This window comes from Littorina saxatilis, linkage group LG12 (assembly GCF_037325665.1).
Source record: "Littorina saxatilis isolate snail1 linkage group LG12, US_GU_Lsax_2.0, whole genome shotgun sequence".
NCBI lineage: Eukaryota > Metazoa > Mollusca > Gastropoda > Littorinimorpha > Littorinidae > Littorina > Littorina saxatilis.
Window position 1 is genome coordinate 36,780,657 of NC_090256.1, and position 6,799 is coordinate 36,787,455.

Below are 6,799 nucleotides of genomic sequence, written 5' to 3' on the forward strand. Positions count from 1 at the left end.
CAACATATGAATGTTTACACATTACATATTATACACAAATATAAAGCGTCGTATATGTAACGTAGTGAAAACAATGCTGAATACACATGCATGAGTAAATGTGTTATTAAAGCTTTGAGTGTTTTTGTGTGGATATAATGAACACTGATGCTTTGGACAAATGAAAATATAACCAAACGAAGTCTTCCATCACTGTGATTTTTCGTAATTTAACATTAAATACAGTGAAAGGTGTTTTTTGAAAGTATTGAGACTCATTGGGACTCTCACAAATTCCGGGAGAGAATTCCACAGGACGCTACCAGAATAGGCTAAGCTTGATTTGAAGAGATCTATCCTTGGAATTGGGACGTTAAACTTTCGGTTTGGTTTGACTTTAAAGTTTGCAACGAAAGTTCGTGGTGCACGGCCGGAAAGTATTTTGTGAAGGAGCACGCCTTCATTTAATTTAAATCTTTCTTTTAATGGGAGAATCTTAAGTTTCTTAATCATCAAATACAAGACTGGATTGTTTCAGTAAAATTAGTTTCAACGCTCGCCTATGTAAACTATACAATGGTTTTAAAATATTAGCACTGGCAGAGTCCCAGATGGTTGAACAATAATCTGTGATGGTTTGTATATATGCGTTAAAGTATAATAACCTTGAGTGCTGATCTAGAAAGTGTTTAATTCTATTTAACTGATATATTTTTCTAGACATTGTTTTACATACCGACCGAACATGATGGGCCCAAGACAAATTATTATCGATATTTACTCCCAAAAGAGAGAGAGAGAGAGAAAGAGAGAGAGAGAGAGAGAGAGAGAGAGAGAGAGAGAGAGAGAGAGAGAGAGAGAGAGAGAGAGAGAGAGAGACGCAGACGCAGACGCAGATGCAGATAATTTATTCAATAGGCCATAGCCCCTTATGAATGAGTGTGAACAAACGGTTCACGTTGCAAATAATATACCTCATCAGGTGCAGAAAAGGTACAACATAATAACATAATAATCGCACAACACTACAGAATAAAACATATATTACACGGTCTTTAACTACGAGGTTACAACATCTCTTAATTTCAAGGCTTTATACAAATACAGGGATACATTTCTGATAACAGTTTCTTGAGGTGAGGCCAGGAGCAGGCTAAGTCTAAAAGTGCTTGGGGTTTTATAATATTTAAATGGGATACATTTTTCTCTTAATCTGTTTAAGTATGGACAACAAAAAACAAAATGGACTTTATCTTCTTGCTTTTCTTTACAAAGGGGACACATCAACTGATCGGCATTATGTTTTTTTTTATATCGGTTAGAATGCACAGCAATTTCTGAAATACCTAATTGAAACCTAGTCATAATAAACTTTAGATGTCTATCCATATTCAACAAAAGATAGGGTTTGATGTCATGTACAGGACAAAATGTCCGATAAACAGCAAATCTATCACTATTTTGTATATGATAATCCCACTCTTGCCATCTGCAATCGACCAACCTTTCCCTAAAAACACACAAATAATCTGTTTCATTAACAACGCCCTGATTCAACCACACAAAACCAAAACCATACTCATACAATTTTCAACGAACACTTGAGGCCCAGTTCTTTTTACCACTCTCATCCATTTTATACAACATTTCATATGATTTACGAGGAAGTCTGTGCGCCTCCATGTATAACAGTTTCAACCAATAGCTTACGCATCTTAAAATAGAATTCAAATATATTGGATATCTGTTTGTCTCGCCATATACTACGTCATTAGGTGTTCGCATTCGGACTCCTAAGAACTTTTTCAATGCAAATAAATGGACTTTTTCACACTGCAGAGCAGCCTTATCTAGTCCCCATATCTCAGCACCATACTGTACTATCGGTTGTACTTGGGAGTCAAACAACTTCAAAAAAACCATTCAAACTATTATTATTAAGCACAGATAATCTTTGTATAATACACATCAGAGCATTTTTGGCCCGGCTTGAGAGATCGCTACAGGCAGCAGTGAAATTGAGTCGAGTTGAAAATAATATTCCTAAATACTTATACACGTTTACAACAGGTAAAATATCTTCCCCATATGTCCACCTTTCCCTTGCACTCAAATATCCACCCTTCCTAAACACAATAATGTTACTTTTACTCATGTTTACCTTTAAATGAAGAGAGGACACTGCCCTGCGTAAATTATTTAACTGAGTCTGTAGACCCACAACAGTCTCTGATAACAACAATAAATCATCAGCAAGCAAAAGAATAAACAATTCCAAATGATCATCAGTGAATGTGGCACCATGTCTTCCATTCTCAATTATCTCAAGTGCTAACTCATTAATAAAGAGAGAAAATAAAACTGGGCTACAAACATCGCCCTGTTTAACACCAAATGTACAATTAATATAATCTGTAAACTTTGCTCCACATCTCACTTTTATTTTTACATTATCATACATACTCTTCACACACCTAAAGAGTTTCCCTTTTATACCATTTTTTAACAGAATTGGCCAGAGCAAAGCTCTGTTGATGGAATCAAACGCCTTCTCAAAATCAATAAAAGCAACATACAGCTTACGATTCAAAGAAAATTGTTTCTGTACAAAGGCCAAAAGTGTAAACATATGATCAATAGTGGAATAATTCTTCTTAAAACCAGCTTGATATTCCCCCGTACTGTTATTACATTCAATCCATTCTTGCAACCTGTTATTAATCACAGTACTATAGACCTTGCTACTAACATTACACAGCGAAATTCCACGATAATTATTTGGATCACTCACATCGCCTTTCTTAAACAAAGGGATAACAATGGACTCTGTCCAACTTTCAGGAAATACACCTTTGGAAAAGAAAAAATTGAACAAGTGTACCAAAAAGTCAATCCCTGGAGAATAAACATTTTTCAACAGTTCTCCTATTATTCCATCAGGCCCAGCAGACTTTTGAGGTTTTAACTTTCTCATTGCAATCAAAACTTCTTTTGAAATAGGACGAGTCAAAATACCTTCATCGTCTTCATATTCAATTTCTTCAGCCTCAATTACATCTTTTTCCAATAATACTTTGAAATGCTGAAACCAGGTATCAACTGGTATGTTGTTCTTTATTTGTTTTCGTTTTGAGGATAATTTATGCATTATATTCCAAAAGTCTTGTTGATCATTTACAGATTCAATAAGTTTTTGTAATGTCAAATCATTATACAATCTTTTCTTTCTTTCTAACATGTTTTTATATTCCCGTCTGGCTAAACAATAAACATTGCGAGCGTGAATGTCTTCAGGCTGATTACATCTGCTTAACAATCTCCATACATTTTTTCGGGTTACTCTGCACTCTTGATCGAACCAATCATCCGATTGATTATTTGACTTCAAATAAATTCTTTTCTTCATGCAGTCAGCACTTTCCTTAACACAAGTGTTAAATAGTTCCAAAGCTCCATTCATATCAGATTCAATCAAATTTTGGGCAGACTCTAACCTTGCACACATATCATCTGCACACATCAAATTCACATACGTTTCCGCCTTCCCACTATCCCAAACATACTTTTCAATAAAGCAGTCTGCATTCTCACGCGTATCGGCAAAACAATTGGCAAAACTTTGAAAATTTTACGAGAAGAAAGTCAATTATCTACCCAGAACATGTTGTTTTGTTTAGCTAGCTTGCGTATTTCGTGTGCTATGCTATTCCTACTGATGCAGGTGTCGATCGCGTGACCGATCAAAAACAGGAGTTTTGGCGTCAATCATGACAAAAAGCGCTGTATAATTATCAGCAATGACTGGGTGGATTGCTTTGAAACTTTCAGCACATTTTTTCCAACATACAAGAGGTACTCCGAGTAAAATACAATAATTGTGTTGCTTAGTTGATACCACTGAGGACCTAGCCAAGAGAAGAACCGCACGACTAGCACTTGGATATTAGTACCAGTGAAAGCTCGTGTTGAGAAAACATGCTCGATCAAAACAGGTTTATGACCTGAAATGAAGAAAATTAGAAGGCATAAAAGTAAAAATGTGCCAAATAAAGTGCGACCGGAGAGAGAGAGAGAAGTCTGAAGTCTGAAGTCTGAATGTTTTAATGAGTAGGCTTTGGGTCCTTTTCATGGAGATGACCACATCTCAAGCACCAGCATACAAATGCACATAGTAAACAAAAACAAGAACATCCTACTCATTATATATAATCCTATTCCAATAATCCCGGTGTGCTTTTCACACACTTGCGCGTACGTGGGTGTTTGTGTTTGCGTGTGGTCATATGAATGGTGTGTGTCTGTCATGAGTGTATGTTTACGAGCGCGTGTATGCTTTGTAAGAGAGTATCGCCCTGTTTCGTTTACGGATTACGGATTACGAATGGAAAGCGCCTTCATGACAAATGTAGAAAAACGTAGCAAAAGCGGCTTACTAGTGTTTGAAAACAGCATGGTTAATTTAAACAATGATGGGATTCTAGTGTATTTTCGTGGAATATAATAGCATATTTAGGGCATACTAAAACAAAATGGACTTCATCTTCAACACTGCCACAACAAAATGGACAAGATAAATCAGCGGAGGTTGCATTTAAATTAAAGCGAAATCGATGCACTTTCAGAGGAGATACTCCCTATCTAAGTCTAATCAGAAGATTTCTAGCTTTAATAAGTTTCAAATCACTTAAATAGTTGGATAATGTTAGGGTTGATTTGAAGGTTCTGTACATCGAGAAACGTTCACTTCCTTGTACATTTTCAAGCCAGGTTTGCTTATAGGATGAAATAAGTGTTTCTTTACATGCTGGTAGGAACGCCCTCTCATCGCCAACACCTTGGTTTTCCCATACTTCATCAAAACCGTACATGTACAGAGTGTAACAGATGAAGGAGGCCTATGTTTTCTTATTTTGTTCATGGATATACAGCCGCACTCGCCTAAACGAAACACGCTTAAGCAAAAAACTCGAATATCAGAAACCAAAACCAATTCCCTGCCAGACCCCCCTCTTTGTAAGGCTATTTCTAATTCGGATAAGCCAAACTCTGTCAAAAATTAGCTAACTCAAACACGGATATCTCAAACGTGATTTTGACAGATAAGCCAAACTCTAAACACTGTCGGAGAGGCTTTTTTGTGGGTTTTTTTGCTTGAAAAACACATCAAGAACATAAACATATTTCGTCACGGCTATAATTATCCTACGGAAACGAACACGTCACCTGTTTTTGAGTAGGCATATGCGGGGAAACTGATGACGTGTAGAAGGAACAGATCTGTGTGAAGAGCAAATCTACCTAAGGAATGTATGTGCTCATTTTGAGCGAGTGGTGAAGATCAAACCACAATAAACATGCAGCAAAACAAAACATTTGCCAACAGTCTATTTATCCTACATACGTGAGAGAGACACTCATGAGATATTAATCGTTCAAATCACACGTGTGTATATCATGTAAATGAGGTTATGTCAAGTAAGTCTGGCAGGGACCTGTTTTTTCCCCAGCTTACGATGCCAAAGTCACCAAGACAAACGTCATTATAGAAGAAGAAAAATGCGCTCGCTAATTTCCCTCGATGAATTCTTTAGAACCAACACGCCACGCCACACTTTCCAGAGTGACGTTTCTTCGCTTTGACGTAATAAATTGCACGATGCTTTAGAAAAGATCGAGGTTCCAAAACAAGCGTCTTCAATTTGGCTGCCTCGACTACGGGACGTTTTGAATAAAATACACGTAAGTACAGTATGTAGGATAAACAGAATACTACATGGCTTGCTGTGTCGTACCAGATTTACACTCGTTGCTCTTTCAAATAGTGAACAGCTCGCTTTCGCTCGCAGTTCAATATTAAAAAAACAAAAACTCGTGCAAATCTGGTACGACACAGCAAGCCATGTAGTATTCTCTATGTTTACGTAGATTTGATCTTGATTTATGACCACAGAGACAAATTGTCTAATGGTGTTTCTTTTCTTTCTTTAAATGGAGAGGGTTTCATTAAACATTAAATTTATCATGATTTACTTGAAATCCTTTCAACAAAAGCGTAGTTGCTTGTGGTATATTTTAGTTTTGTTCCTGAGATGTGTCACTGTTTTCACCATTTATTTTTACAGTTGGCTTTGAGGTATTAATAAAGCCGCACTGAAGAAAGCACTTGTAACTTGTCACTGTTTTGATCTTATTCATTTAAACACACACACACACACACACACACACACACACACACACACACACACATACACACACATACACACCACGCAGAGAGAGAGAGAGAGAGAGAGAGAGAGAGAGAGAGAGAGAGGGAGAGAGAGAGAGAGAGAGAGAGAGAGAGAGAGAGAGAGAGAGAGAGAGAGAGACATTCGAAGTGATTTTACAACTTATCCTGAAAAAACTCGCTTAAGCCGAAATGCAGGGAAATTTCCCGGGAAAGGTTTGGCTTATCCGAACTCGGATATGCACAAACTCGGATAAGCGAAACGATTTTTCATTCCCCGGGCGAGTTCGGCTTAAGCGTGTTTGACTGTATTTCAGCATTTTGTACGCCTTGCTCGGAAGGCGATGATGTGGCATCAATATACGTAGCCAAAAACGAATGCATTTAACAAAGCTGTTTATAAACAAGGGGTACCTTCCCGTTTCTCCATAGACCATACCATTTGGTGTTCTCATACTCGTATTCAAAAAACGTTTAAGTGCGGATAGAGGAACTCTCTCTATAGGTGTATGGTCTGCTTCAACCCCCCAAACTTTGGCGCCATATGACAGCATCGGTTGAATCTGTGCGTCAAAAAGCTTGAAAAAAATAGCTGGA